This window comes from Amblyomma americanum, chromosome 1, assembly GCF_052857255.1.
Source record: "Amblyomma americanum isolate KBUSLIRL-KWMA chromosome 1, ASM5285725v1, whole genome shotgun sequence".
In the NCBI taxonomy this organism is placed as follows: Eukaryota; Metazoa; Arthropoda; class Arachnida; order Ixodida; family Ixodidae; genus Amblyomma; species Amblyomma americanum.
In genome coordinates this window covers 556,496,247-556,511,982 of record NC_135497.1, presented here as the reverse complement: position 1 = coordinate 556,511,982, position 15,736 = coordinate 556,496,247, and the positions used below count along the sequence as shown (strand labels likewise).

Below are 15,736 nucleotides of genomic sequence, written 5' to 3'. Positions count from 1 at the left end.
CACAAAGAATTGTTCGTACCTACGGGTAGTGCATAATGTGCATTTCGATATGGCAGACTCAAGAGCCTCAGCAAAATTTTCGAATTCAGTGTGAGCATTTGTATGATATATGTTGTTGAAATCTAAATTGTATATTTTCTCCTGCAAGAGTTGATAATTAATTCACGCAATTGGTGCAGAACTCATTCGAGCTGTTTTGTAGCAGAAAGGTAATGGAGGCCTGCATACTGCTGCATATTTGCATCTCAACTCTCCCACGCTAAACACTCTGTGTATGGGCATATGAATATTGGCATGGGCGTGTGTATGGGCATATGAATATCAGCATTATTTTTATGGGGGAGGAAGTTCGAATTGAAGCAGGTCATCAAGCACAGTTTACCCTATACTCATCACATGGAACCAGTCGTTGATCGACACGTAATATAAGATTGTCTGCATGACTAGATTATTCACTGATGATGCTTTGATTTACCTCAGTGTGATTGCTCATATGGACTGCTAATATTAAAGGTCACATCTCGATGAAACAATTTCTTGCTCCTTAATGTCTCTAATGCTGAATTCATCATTCACAGAGTACCCGAATATCCTCCAGATAGTTTCCAGATAACAGCTATTAGCGTGCTTATCACAAGATATAAATATCTTGGTGTTCATCTTAAGTCATACCTGTCATGGAATCAAAAGAATAACTGTGTGTTCTGCTAACACCTTCCTGGGCTTTATTGAACATCTAGAATAAGCTCCTGTAAATGAAAAATGACTTGCATACATTACACTAATCCTAGCCCAAACCTAGAACATGCATCACACATTTTGTATCGTGAACAATGTAACCTAATTAGTGACATTGTTACAAATTATTTAGCGGCCGTAGGCAAATGTCAAGTGATGACCCGTCTATACTAATGTTTGATGCATCATTTCAAAGAAGATGTAAGCAAAAATTTTGTGTCTATACCACTTTAAGCTCAACTGTATACGCATATCAGGAGATGATAATCCAAGCTATTGTTACCAATGTAGTCTATTGTAATGTAAACAGTAAATATTTGTGCAGTGCTAATGCAATAATTATTTAATAAAAAAAGGCTCTGATGACTTGGATGCATTCTTAAAGAGTTTGCCATGCAGCTGTTCTAATGACTGTCACTATGAATGCAGGCTAATCTATCTTACCTATTAACTCAGTGAAATGCTGTGTGGCCCTTTCTGCAGATTCTACAGTACTGCAACAGTATAGCATTTTGAGCAGTGTTATGAACAGTGTTATTGTGGTCTCTTTGTCTATTTTGTGCACTCACTTAACCATATCTCAATTCACACATCTGTTCAGTTGTCACACCTCAGTTTATCTACTTTAATTTATGTGGGTGCTTAAGAAAATATGTAAACAATCTACAATGTATAGATTGTTTTTATTGGAAAAATAATTTACGATTGCTTGTGGTGACAATGCATCTTTAAAAAGTGTTGCAGCTTTGTTTATTTCTGCACTGCACGCCAGACAATGCTGGTAATGAATTCAAATCTCTGGATGCATGTACCTGCAAAGAGATTAGACGACAACGCAGTTGCAGGAACAAAATAAATATAGGTTTATTTCTGTGCTATGACAGGCAGATTGCAATATACTAGAATCTGAAGGAAAGGTAAGGCATAGTATAAGTTGCGATCTTCCAAGTATTTCAATAACTGATGCTAATGACATCTTCAGTACAATCATGAAAGGCCATCAATGTTGTCTTCACGTCTCTTTGGTTGTTTGTCACCTGAAAGACAATCACAACAGCGCAAATTAGAACAGTCGTCGCTTTTAGCTCTGCACACACTGAACTCTTATTTGACAGCGCATAATAGTACCATGTGCCACTTAGCAGAGTTGTTCAGAAAATGTCTGCATCAAGTTGCACCCTAACAGCAACTTTGTGAATTGCCAGCAATGTGTAGCCATGGACCTGAGGAAAAAGCGCTCGTGTGTGTCCGTTCTTCGTGTGTCCGTGTTTTATTGCGCTGTTTCTCCCCTAAAAAAACTCCATTCCTAGAAGGGCACCTCGGCGACAGACACAAACACAATTCACACTGGCAAACAAAGAACGCGCAACGGAGCAAACAAGGAGAAACTGCGCGCCCAGCGCAACACAGAATATGGCAACGGCCACAAAGAAAGCTCAACGGAGCTGCGGCTGGACAATGCGGTAAAAAAACAGTGCAATTACTGCAAAGTTTACAGCAATTAGCGCAACAGCAAGATCGCAGATCCAGGCATCAGCGACGACGCTTGCACGATGCAACGGGGGAAAAAACTGCGGAACAAAGGAGTCACGTGATCATGTATAATACAAAAACAAAATTCAAATAACATAAAAACAAAACTATAAAAAGTTTCTGTAAAATTTATAAGCATTGTTTTCAAATATGATACTAAAGATTATTTCAGCTGGACAAAGAACACAAACAAATTTAGCCAGGGGAAGGGAATTACCCCTAGGGGACAGGGGACATCTAAGGGCGGAGTCAGACCTAGGGAGGACTGGGACGGGTTGAACCACACAAACAAAAAAGAAGACTGAGCCGCCGCAGGGTTTACGCGCTTCGCTTCCAGGGAGGATCAGCAGCTGATAAAGAGCCAACACCGCCGTTTGTTTGGCTGATGCATGTGACTCGACTGCCGGCTACACTTTTCTCCGTCGCTCTGACGGCTTGTGTTTGTTCGGTCGTGTCTTGCGATGGGATATCACAACTATACGGCAAGTTTCAAATTGCTTGTCAGCGCCTTATCATGGCGCGGAGCGGCGAAGCCAGCGGAGTAACCGAGTGCGCTGGCTTCTCAGCTCCGCGCTGTGATAAGGTGCTGACAAGCAGTTTGGTCGATACTCGCGCGGTACTGTTAAAGAATTGTGTGGTCTGATAATTGATTTATTGATTCGCGGTTGCTTTCCCAGACGAAGTTGCGAAAGCAAACTTACGGAATCCGGAACTATCGAACAATTGGCTGGCTTTTTTTCGGGGGCCGGCCAGCGTAGGGTGCGGGTTCGGGTGCTGACGTGTAAGCAGCAACTTACACTATACCTATATTGTGCGTTATGACCTTTGTGGAGTTTTTTAAGTCCCCCCACGCGAAATCCCCACGTAATTTGTGCGCCCCCTTCTTAGAGCCCTAATTTCTGAATAAAAAGTGCGCAAATTATGTGCGTAAATACGGTATATACAATGCTCACTTAATTGAAGACAAGAAAAAGACAGCTAAAACAGACAGGCTGCCATGCCTAATACTCATTAGAAGCAAAACTATGGCATGCCAATAAGAACGGACCGTGTGCTGGACACTCACAGTATCGTTTAAACTCGCAGCAGACCTCTGCGTTAATTTCAGTCCATCCTTTTCCCAGACTTGACCACTTTCTTGATGGTATCCCTCACAATTTCCCGATTTTTCCAGGTAAACGAAATTCCTCTTGACAATTCTAGGTTGCTAGACACCCTTTAAAACCCTCACAGCCCTTCAAAAAAATACAGTAGAACCTTGCTGTTCTGTTCTTGGTTCGTGTAATCTGCAGTAACACAAAACCGAAAATTATGCGTGTTGTGCTATTTTTATTCTGAATACAAATCTTGGATAACTTTTTGAAACGATTCCCTAGTATTCATGTCCATAATTTTGCCAAATTCTGACGATATGATGCATTCGGAGACCAAGAGAAAATACCAGCCAAGCTAGTCATCATTTTGGATGCTTTGCCCACATGCACCTGAGTACTGCGGAGAAGACGCCACTGCTGCCCTGCACAAAGGCAAGGACACAAAGCATCTTAAGCAGCTGCGGCACTTCCACAATACACAAGTGTAACGGGACAGAGTATCTGAGAACGGTAAGAAATAGTTGACGGACTGGACATGCCATGAAATTTCACCCCCATGGAAAACAAAAATATGGAAACAACTTGCAAGCGCTAGCAAAGGAACTTTTCAAAATTTGTGCCAGCACATTCACAAAAGTTTTATTGAAGTGAAAGTGCCAATAAATGCCAGGGACTAGGAAATGGCGCAAAACCTGGACATAGAGACAGTCACGTGCAGACCAGCAAAAATATTTTTCATGGGGCTAATTCAAGCTTATTGCTAAAACATTGCATTCATAACATCAAAAAAAAATCATGAAGGGGGAAGGGGGGGGGGGAGAGAAAAAATAAAAGGGAAGGTGGCACAAACCTTTGCCTTAAAAATGCAAAAGACGTTGTTTCGTACCATTTGCAAAAGCTATCATGTCAGGATTTCGCATTCATTGAAAAGCAGTATGCAATCACCTTGAAATCAGTGTGTGGCAGATTAGCCAGCAATTAAATTACTGTAATAAAATTACAGTAATTAAATTACTTTTCTCAGTAATTTTTAATCTAATTTGTTACTTTTGTGGCCTGGCAATTTAGTAATGTAATGAACTACCTTCAAGCAGTTATTTCACGGAAAAGTAATTAATTACTAGCGATATTACTTTTGCTGCATACCGAGTACATGCTTCTCCTCGTATCTGCCATGCTTTGGCCTCGCGTTTGTGGAGATGAGCATATACAAAGCAAAGATAGGGTATATGGGGGTTTAATGTCCCAAAGCAATCGACACGGGCTATGAGGGATGCCATAGTAAAGGGCTCTGGGAATTTTGACCACCTGAGGTTCTTTGAAGTGCACTGACATCGCACAGTACAGAGGCCTATAGCATTACACCTCCACCGAAATGAGACTGCTGCGGCCGGGATCAAACCAGAGTCTTTCGGGTCAGCAGCCGAGCACCATATAACAAATGAGCCACCGCGGCGACTCCCAAAACAAGAATAAATTATGGAGGGCACTAGAGACTAGTTCCATGCTTTGAAGGCGAAAAACATTCACTTTTTAATTTATATTGTTTCCTTCCTTTCTAGTGACACACCTTCTTATTAGCATACAGTCATAGGGCAACACATACATTAAATGAATCATTACTTGCCATGAAGCAATGCGGTTTTGTGGCCCATGGGTTGTGCGATCACCTCACAATCTGAAGGTTCTTGGTTCAATTCTCTGCACCCTCAAAAGAAATTTTTCTCTTTCCTGATGATGTCACTGGGGGTTGTGAACCACTTTTCCTGGACATCGACAACATAGCCGGGTATCGACGTTAATGTGCCACGTAAGGCTCTTGCCTTAAAAGCGCGCAACCAGTAATAGCCAGCACCCCAGGGAAGCGGCGTACGCGTACGAGAGGTGATGTGCGCGCAGGTGCCAGCACTGCCTTTGTGAAAAGTCTGCATATCAGTCAGAGGACTGCTACGCATCTTCCTGCACTGCATACGGTTTCATACACAAAGGCACTGTATGGCCACCAGAAGAGCTCCATGACCAAGGCATGCCATATGGCACCTTTGCACAGATGCACTGCGAGTGCTTGAGCAAGTACTTTGACATCGCCCCACTGACAAGAAGTCTCAACTGACATGTTTAAGAAAGTTGGTCGTGAGTTGTCGGTTTTTTATGGCCTCATTTGAGGCCCTATTTCTAACTCAAGGGCAACACAGGCAACAGCGCCCCAGCGATATGCAATTTACTTCCACCAACTTGCCTACAGAACAAATTAATTGAACATCAGCAGAATTGGCAGCTTCTCTGCGCCCCTGTGCACTTCTGGCATGATCCGTGGATAAGCAATCAATGTACTCCCGCTGTTTACGCAGATGACCAATTCTTCAAAATCAGGATGGCGGGACCATATTACACATTGAATGATGTACTTCTGCTTGAAGAGTGATATGAGAAAGACCATCTACACCTGCAAAGTGGTTGTTCAAATTGACTAAAGAGGGGCAAAATATCCAACGCCCATTTTCAAGCTCAGTGGCAGTGCAAGCAAAAAACTAGAAATTTTGCGTAAACTATGACCAATGCGCAACATTTTAGCAACAAAACTAAGTAATTTTCATTACTTAAGGCAGGTAATTGTAATGTCATGTCATTACTTTTTGATAGCAGTAATTTGTAATAACTTTTCAAAAGTAATTTTGCCATGTATGTGGTCAGCGGCTGCTTAGGGAACTTGTCAATGTCCTTAAGTTCTTACACAAACGATGATACACCATCCAGTTTCTTACATGTGACAATGTTCATGAGAAAAAGGAATATTGTGACAAAGACGACAAAGCTGGCAGTGGTGTGGTACAGAGCACTCGCTACAGAGCACCCGGCCATTCCCTCCATGCAAATCATATCTCTGCCATCGTTCACTGCGTCCCGCTCTTTGGCCGGCCACCACGTAACAAAATTATACACCACACAGCATTTGCATGGAGAGAATGGCCAAGAGCATTTTCCATTTGGTTTTCATGTTAAAGGAGTATAGGCACGTAATTGTGGTAGCATGTTTTCTTCTCTACAATGATGTGGAAAATACTACTACACACGAATCACCATGTAATATTTGCCCATGGCCACTAAATAATTTATAATTTTTTTCTGTCATGCTGGTTGGGTTTCAACAGCCGAATAATGGCGACGTCAAAGAGTGCTTTTGTGTCACGTGAGGAATAGAAAAACACCCATATAATCGCTGCTTCATTGTTATAATTTACTGCAGCGCTGAAGCCAGCCTTCCTCAAGAGCTGGAATGACAACTAATGTGGAAGCAGTGATTATATTGCAGTTTTTTCATGCCTCACGTGACCTGTAGGCACACGTTGGTGTCATAGTCCTCATTCGGCTGTTGAAACTGAGACCGAAACAGAACGAGAAATAAATGAGATTATTAATTATTTAATGGTTATAGAAGAATACCAGGTGGTAATCCATGTTTAACAATGCCTCACGCATCATTACAAACAAAAAAACAAGCACCCGAATGTTAGGTGTCTATACTCCTTTAATTCTTTAGACCCACCATTCTGCTCACTGATCTTGCTTTGCAGTTCATCTCCTGAGTGACTTAGCGATATCACCTGTGAATCATAGATTACTAAGGTATTCTCCATTAACTCTTATCCCCAACTGTTCCCAATCCAGGCCTCGGAATAGAGCAGGTATTCCTGGGGCTGCCGAGCGATCGTCCCGATAGTGAATAGAAGACGACGACGGAGAGACGGCTCAGTGGAGGACGGTACGACAGAAATGGCATGGGGGGAAGTGCTGGCCGCCACGATGAAAGATATGTGTGAATGAATCCTGGTCGACGAAGCTTCCGGGACACAGGTCGCCAGTAGCCGACGGACGAAGCCCTTGAATGCACCGAATGGCATGGGCAGGGGGATGGTGTCCTCACGTGTGGGCAGTGTCTCAGGTCGCGGCAGCGTTGTCATGTCAATGTGTCTTGTGGTCAGGGCGGGGGACGGGACTGGGGTGAGCGGCGAGGTCGGTTCAGGTTCGGCGGGCTGGGGCACAGCGGGGCGAACCAGGTGCACACGGCCGACGATAACGGCAGGCGGAGGACTCCGAAGATCCAGGAGCAGGATGGGGATGATACCCCGCATCTCACACCAAATGTTAAGTGGCGACCAGCCGAATAATAAGCGGCGATAAATGATGGCAGTGAGATGATTTTAATGGCCGCTCGCCTATAACATGACTTTTCCGTTCCCGCACCACTGCCAGCTCCGTCGTCTTCGTCACAATTTTGCCGCCTTGCACACAGCTTTTCCACAGTGCCGCGAGGTATGCCTTAACGAGGTTTTACTGTACCTGTGAGTACTAACGTTGCTGAATTCGATGCGTCTCAACGTGAAATCTGAACCGATTCATACACCTCCTGCAGTAAGGCCCATGATCCAACTATAAAATTGAAGCTCTGATCTATTGCTATGCGATGCATTCAGAACAGGTGCTGCCCTTGATGGTCGCACAGATAACTTTGACCACAATGGCAACAAAGGCATCAAAGGTTGCCTCCAAACTATAGCTCTCCACCATTCGTGGCATGTTTTCCGCTGCTCTACTATCTTTCTCCACAGTGGCCCACTCATAACTCACCTCAGTTCTGACTGCGGGGCCAATCCAGCAAACAAGTCTTACGCAATGCTGTTCGGATGGACCTTATGGCCACCCCACTGCTCTAATTACACCCCACCACTTTCGCTCGGCCCCATGGCGACATTCCTAACAGAGGTGGGGGGGGAAGGAGGAAGTTGGAGCACCATGAAAGCCAAATGTACAACAAGGATGTAGTGCAGTGGCCTCGCTCAAAGCCTTTGCCCTGAGCTCAAACAGCATAGGTACTTCTGGTTGAGCTTACAATTTCGTCATGCCCGAGCTGACAGCTCACCAGCCACACACATCGAAACAAATTTTTAATCACACATGCCAACAATGCCACATCTATTAAGATATGGAAGATGGTGTTAAGCCATCTATGCTCTAACCAACCCAAAATTCTTACCACTGTCAAGCAGATGACCTCGGTTCTCTTCGGCAATACATCCAGGTCATTATTGTTCACAGCTATGATAAATTGCCATTTTGAGCTACCAGATTTTCTCACCAAGAGGCACAAGGGCAATTGGTTAACTGTACGGTTCTTGGGACCAAGCGCCATTTAGCAATCGCTACAAGCTCTGGACAAACACTCCCTGAAGTGGCCACCGAAAATCTTGCACTAAAGCTGCAAATTACACTGCTTGAAAGGGCATTACTTTTTTTATTTATTTGTACCTCAAAGGCCCACAAGGGAGTATTACATGAGGGGTGGGCTGACATGTATTAAAACCTCCTGCCACAGAATTTTTCAGAAAAGGCAAACTGAAGAACTAAACTATTCATCTACATCCTTGAGGCTTTTTTCCTCCCGTAATTCTTACTGCACTAGAAGCCGTGTGTTGGTGCTTGAATCTGAATGCCACACACCCATATGCATGCAGCAGACATCCTTTTACCAGCATAGCACCACGTAAGATCATGTCAATGCCTCATTTGGGGACAAGGAGTGCAAGCACACAGAACAGTAGGAACAAAACGCAAACACTAATGTTGTGTGAGTCACTCCTGTGCTCTGTCTTTTGGGCTACGTGTCTCAAGATGAACAACCCCCTTCCCATTTTCCTCAAAAAGTGAAACTACAACAAACATCTACTCCTAACTTGTGAAAACAAAATGACAAACATAGAAGGAAGAACATAAACATGTCTCGTCCTTGTCTTTCCATGTATTCTTCAATTATGGGAACTACTTCCTCGTTCAGCTCCCTGTCCTACATACATTCGTCTGTGGCTTCTCGCCTCTCGCCACTGCTTGACTCTAGGGGCACAAACGTTGCCAGTTTCACAGCAGGAGGCCCACTTTCAAAATTATAATTTGCTAGATCCGTGACAGCCTAGTTGTTTTGTTCACTATACAGGCAGGCTTTGTTCATTTGGGGTCTGCAGGTGAAAGCTGTTGTCTTAATAGTGAATGCTTCCACGTTTCCTTTTTGTTTCTTCTTTCTATGTAATGGCTAGGACAAAAACTGTCGCCCACCCAATGCAAAGGAAATAGCCACATAATCATAAGGTCCATTCCATTTGGCTGCACTTGTTGAAGAAGTGCAGCATGAGTTCTAGACTGGCTTGCACTTGCCGAAATGGAAGCGCAGCTGCGGTGCAGCAATACGGCAGTGCCCATGTGTAGGTCGAAGAAGCGGAAAAGCTATGGCACTAGTTATTAAATGAAATGATGACAGTTCTTTGTTGAAAGCTTTATGGTTTATGGCGGTTTACCGTCCCAAAGTGACTCGGGCTATGAAAGATGCCATAGCGAAGGGCTCTGGAAATTTCGACCACCTGGGGTTCTTTACCATGCACTGACATCACAGTACACGAGCCTCTAGAATTTCGCCCCCATCGAAATTCTAGGGTACCGTGTACTGTGCAATGCCAGTGCACGTTAAGGGAGTATAGAGACCTAATTTTGGTGGCATATTTTCTTCTTTATAATGATGCGGAAGACACTACTATGCATGAATCACGATGTGGTATTCACCTACAACCACTAAATAATTTATAGTCGAACATTTCTTCCATGCTGTTTCAGTTTCAACAGCCGCATGAGAGCTGTGACGTCAAAGAGAGGTTTTAGGTCATATGAGGCATAGAAAAACTGCGATATAATTGCTGCTTTATCATTTTAGTTTACAGCAGTGCTGAAGCCAGCCTTCCTCAAGAGCAGGAATGACAACAAATGTAGAAGCACCAATTATATTGCAGTTTTTCACGCCTCACATGACCTACAACCTCTCTTTGAGGTCACAGTCATCATTCAGCTAGTGAGACTGAAACAGTACAAGAAAGAAATTCAGTTATAAATTATTTAGCAGTCATAGGAGCATAGCACATGGTAATCCGTGTATAATAATGCCTTACACCCCATTACAAAAAAAGATTGGTTTGGTTTATGGGGGTTTAACGTCCCAAAGCGACTCAGGCTATGAGGGACACTGTAGTGAAGGGCTCTGGAAATTTCGACCACCTGGGGTTCTTTAACGTGCACTGACATCACACAGTACATAGGCCTCTAGAATTTCGCCTCCATAAAAATTAAAAATTCGACCCCGCGGCCGGGATCGAACCCACGTCTTTCGGGTCAGCAGCCAAGCCCCATAACCACTGAGCCACCGCAGTGGCGTCATTACATTAAAAAGAAGAAACCACGCACCCAAAAGTTGGGTGTCTATGCTACCTTAAAGAACACCAGGTGGTCAAAATTTCTGGAGCCCTTCACTATGGCGTCCCTCATAGCCTGAGTCGATTTGGGACGTTAAACCCCCATAAGCCATAACCTTTCAGCAAATAACTGTCACCATTTCATTAGATAGCTCGAGCCATACCTTCTCTGCTTCTTCGACCTACATATAGAGGAGGTGAGTGACTGTTTGAGGAGTCATAATGAAAACCTAAGCGGTGAAGTCGAGTCGCATGGGCAGCATTTCAGTGCTAATTCGTAAGTCGCCTGTGTAATATACATGCAACAATTTTTTTTCCTTCTGTGAAACGATCATTTCCAAGAGCAGGCTCATGATAAAACTTCATTGCGATTTGCTGCTTGAAAATTCTTCCAAGTGTTTAAGGATTTTGGTGGTTGTTGGTGTTGGCGGCTTGCAGTTGGTTGCAATTTCATGACGACAGCAAGGCTATTGGACAATCGGGCCTGCACTCGACCATTCGTTTTGGAAGCGGCCAGTGCCAAGCTGCATTTGAACTGCCAGAGCTGACGATGCACGCTGCCGGCACCACTGCGGAACTTCACAGAACTAGTGCAGAGTGTGCAGCCAAATCAAAGAAACCTATCATGACCAATCTTAACAAAGTTGTAGTTTGGGCTTGTTCGTATAGCATATTAGAAGACATAGCGCAGCACAATGGGACAGAGAAAAGGAGCACACAGGACAAGCACTTATCCTGTGCGCTCCTTTTCTCTATACGATTGTGCTGCACTATGTCTTCTTCTAAAAACACCACAATGACCTGTCACACACTGCAACAGTGCCTTGTGAGCTTTATGCACCTCACAAGCTTCCAAACAGTCAAAGGTGTGACGTTCCTTGTGTGTGCTACGAAGGGCCTCGTTTCGGCGGGCCTGGCCCCGTGACAAGACGGCGGGCATCATCAATTACCGAGCCATACACGTTGAGAGTGAACGACCAAAACGAAGGGGTTTAAGCACAACCGGACCCCTTTCCATAGTGTCGGCACGTGTCGAAAGCCGCCGCCGCCGCCGCGGGGAAACGGGCGTTATCTTCCCCAATTGCCGTGGCCGTGCCAGGGACAAAGGACCTCGTTTCGGCGGGCCTAGCCCCGTGGCAAGACGGCGGGCATCATCAATCAACCCTCCCGAGCACATCCCAGGACAAGGGACCACTTTCCCGGCCTTTTAGTGACCTCGCGTTCCGGCCTTGAGTGGCCAGTTGTTTTATTTTGGTTTCAGTTCATTACTGGTAGCTTTATGTGATTGACATCATTATTACCTGTCACAGTAACTGTTTTATTATTTCCCTATTACTGTCTACCTATGTACTATTCATCTATTATGTTTCTATTCTTTACGCTGCTGCCTTGTAATGGTCTCTTGGGCCTCGTCAAGCTTTTGTGTAGCTTTTAGCCCAAGAGACCATCCAGTTGTCTTCTGGAAAATAAAGATGTACTTTATTTGATGGAGAACGGAGGTCGGTGACCCGCGGGAACCGTCAGCGGGCCATAGACCGTCTACCACAGCCGACGCTACCTCGAAGACAACCTTCTTTCCCTCGGACTCAACACGTGAGGGGGGCGAGACCATAAGTGCGGTGGTGTGTTTGTGCGCCCAAGTGAAAGCCCTAGGCCCCTCCCACTCCGGCGTGGGCGTCCTCACCCTAGGGAATCTGGGGATAAGAGGATATAAAAATCGACAAGGAGTACGGAAGAGAAAACGCTCAGGACGACATCGTTCGCCAAGGGGGCCTTCAGCGCCGAAGCCCGACGGCGTGCAGCTTCTGCCAGCAACCGTTCGAGCTCAACTCCGGAGCCCCTCCATCGTCCCCATGAAGTCGTCGGCACGTAAGCTCGGACGCTCCAGCCTCTGAATCATAATCATGTATAATTATTGAATATATCTGTTTGTTTAAACTGAGCCATACGGTGTCTCTTTGCCTCTCCGTCCCGTGTGGACCTGCGCATTATGGGGGGTCGTCACACTGGTGTCAGAAGTGGGGTCTCAAAAGCAAATGTCCTCTGAATGCTGCGACATTCATGACTTCAAAATTGTAATCAAAAGGGAATCACGGGACTGATTGTGGGACTTTTACCCCCATTTGAGAGGCTTGAGGCACCGGAGGGCTTGAGCGAAAAAAAAAAATGTCTATCTGAGGGAGCTCCCACTCCACAGCCGTCGCTCGGAGCAAGCATGCTGGCATTAGTAAGCGTCATTCCGACGTTTACGGGAGATAGGACAGGGGTTCCAATCTGCGATTTCTTTTCCATGCTAGAAGAGATTGGGAAAATGGGGGGATGGTCCGATGCTCAAATGCTGGGAATGGCGAGGTGTAAGATGGCAGGAGCTGCTCATGATTTTGCATGGCGAGACGAAAAAGTAAAATCCACAAAATCATTTGCGGAATTTAAGAAGCTCGCGTTTGAGCATTTCGACACTGAACCACGTCACGTGCGGGTACAGAGGTTCCGTGACGCCGGACAGATAGTAGGGGAGGACGTGCGAACGTTTGCGTCGCGGCTTCAGCGCCTAGCACGCGATACGTTAAGCAGTCGAGAGTGTGACGGAATCCCGTCTGGCCGGGGGGATACATTTCAAAACAAAGAGACGCCGACCAGTAAAACGAAAAAATTGTATTGACGTTTCGGCGCCCAGAACGGGGGCCTTGTTCACAATGGAAACACACCAAGAGGGTTCGTCTTTTTTAAAAGCTATAGTAATCGCCGTAAAGATCGCGCGTAAATCGGGTTAAGATTGCCCTCGTTACGATTAAGCGTGTGAGCCGTTGTCTGTATCACCAGGGACTCGAGATGAAGCCGTGATGTTGTCAGTTTCTCTTTTTCGATGATTCTTGCTTTTTCCCAATCTATTCTGTGATTTGCCGTCACCGCGTGCTCTGCCAAGGCGTTATTGCGGGTATCTTCTTTCTGCACATCACGAGCATGTTGCTGTAGGCGCTTCTTGTAACTTCCGGTTTCGCCGATGTAAACACCGTTGCAATCTGCACAAGGGATGGCGTAGACAACTCCTGGGAACTTCTCTTTTGGCAACTGATCTTTGACGTTCATCAGTTGTTGTCGCATTTTCTTGACAGGGACATGGGCAACCTGCACGTCATACTCTCGTAATACACGGGCGAGGCACTCACTTGTTTTCGGCACATAAGGAATAGCCGCACGTTTTTTGGGCGGAAGAGGGGCGTCCGGATGACGAGGCCGTGACAGCCGTCGTTCTGTGGACCTGATGAAATGGCTTGGGTAACCACAGCTAGTGAGATCTTTTCGTACCCTTGACGCGTCCGCAGCGGCGTCAGTGGTGTTTGTGCATATCTTCTTGGCCCGCTGCATTAAACTGCTCACAACGGCTCTTTTTTGGGCGGCAGGATGGACGGAACTGAAATGTAGGTAGCGGCCTGTATGTGTAGCCTTTCTATACACGCTAAACGACAACTTCTGGCCTTTCCTTGAGACGAGGACGTCCAGAAAAGGCAGACTGCCGTCCACCTCTTCTTCCAACGTAAACTGAATGGCGTCTTCCTGGCTGTTCAGGTGTGTCAGAAACTGGCTCACCGCGTCCTTGTGCAGAATGCAAAAGCAGTCGTCGATGTAACGGAAGAAGACCTTGGGGGCAGGGTGAAAGGAGGTTAACGCGCGTCGCTCCAATGACTCCATGGTGAGGTTAGCGGCCGTCACCGAAACAGAAGAACAAAGACGAGCACAAAAGACAAGAAAGCGAACGACACGGCGCTGACTAACAACTGAGGGTTTATTGCTGATCACACAAGTATAAATACATGAATGTCGGCAATGAGGGAAAGGTTTACAAAGTGCAAAAAAACAAAAACAAAACGTAAATGTGACAACAGCAACATAAGCACGCTAGAAATCAGCAGAGATTATCAACCCCCAGGAGTGACAGCTCTTTTTGCAGAAGTGTTAGCGAAGGGGTACTTATACATGCATTTCCCTGCTTGAATATGTTGTATGCCTCGATAATTTCCCTCGCAGTTTTTTCCCGATTTTTGGCAATGACCCTGGTTTCATGATATAGCGGTACGCACTGTTTTTTCTCTTTCTTTGCCCATTCACAATCCCGGCAATGAATGCCGAGATGACCTGAAACTACTTTTGACACTTTATAGCTGTGTTCGCTCAGCCTTTTATTTATGCAACGTCCCGTCTGTCCAACGTACTGCCCTCCACAAGGCAGAGGGATGTTATAAACAACCCCCTTATCACAAGGAACGAAGCGTGACTGGTGCTTAGTTGTGCACTTCGCCACTTTTCCTTTGAACTCATTAACAGATCGGCACAAACCGGCCATACGATCAGGCGCGGAAAACACAACATCAACACCTGCTTTTTTCCCCACTTTTTTCAGGGAGTGTGAAATTCCATGTAGATATGGAATCACAGCGACACGTTTGCGGTTGTTGTCCGATCCCTGGCCGTCTCGTGTAGCTGGTTCTGACTTGCTCTTCTTTAGGGCCGACTCAGCTACTGACGTGATAAGTTCTAGTGGGTACCCTGCCGAAAGCAATCTTTTTACCTGGTGTGATACGCTGGAATGCATTCTGTGGTGGCAGGATTTTGTTAATGAGCTGTTCAAACAGGATCCTATGATACCCCTCTTAATGAGCTTGGAATGGCAAGAACCATAGGGAAGAAGGGGCTTGTTACCTCGGGGTTCGAAAGCCCAGCAAACGTGGCTAGGAGTGAAGTACAGGCCAAGGTCTAGAAACTTGATGTGGTTGTGAACAGGGGTTTCATAAGTGATCTCAAGGGGGGAGAGAGTGTCAGAAAAAATGGACAGACTACGAGACACCTCCGTTTTAAACTCCAGTCCAGAGCACTTGACAATAACAAGGTAGTCGTCGACAAATCTAAATGTTTTTACGACCTTTGTTTTCCCAAGGCGTCCGTTGAGAGCACGGTCGCATCTGGCGAGATAAATGTCACTGAGTATGGGAGCGATACAGGAGCCTATGCATATGCCGTTTTTTTGAATGAAGATGGAAGAGTTCCACTCAGTGAAAGTTGATTGCAGGTACAAGGAAAGCA

The 15,736-nt window shown here is 45.5% G+C and overlaps 1 long non-coding RNA gene across 1 annotated transcript; it reads right to left on the bottom strand.

Moving 5' to 3' along the window:
- Positions 1 to 1,577: 1,577 nt before the first annotated feature.
- On the bottom strand, positions 1,578 to 2,323 carry LOC144108397 (uncharacterized). Its single transcript, XR_013309479.1, has 2 exons — positions 1,867 to 2,323; positions 1,578 to 1,775 (listed from the first exon to the last, which is right to left on the bottom strand). It is a non-coding gene; the product is annotated as an uncharacterized LOC144108397 (long non-coding RNA).
- Positions 2,324 to 15,736: the final 13,413 nt, after the last annotated feature.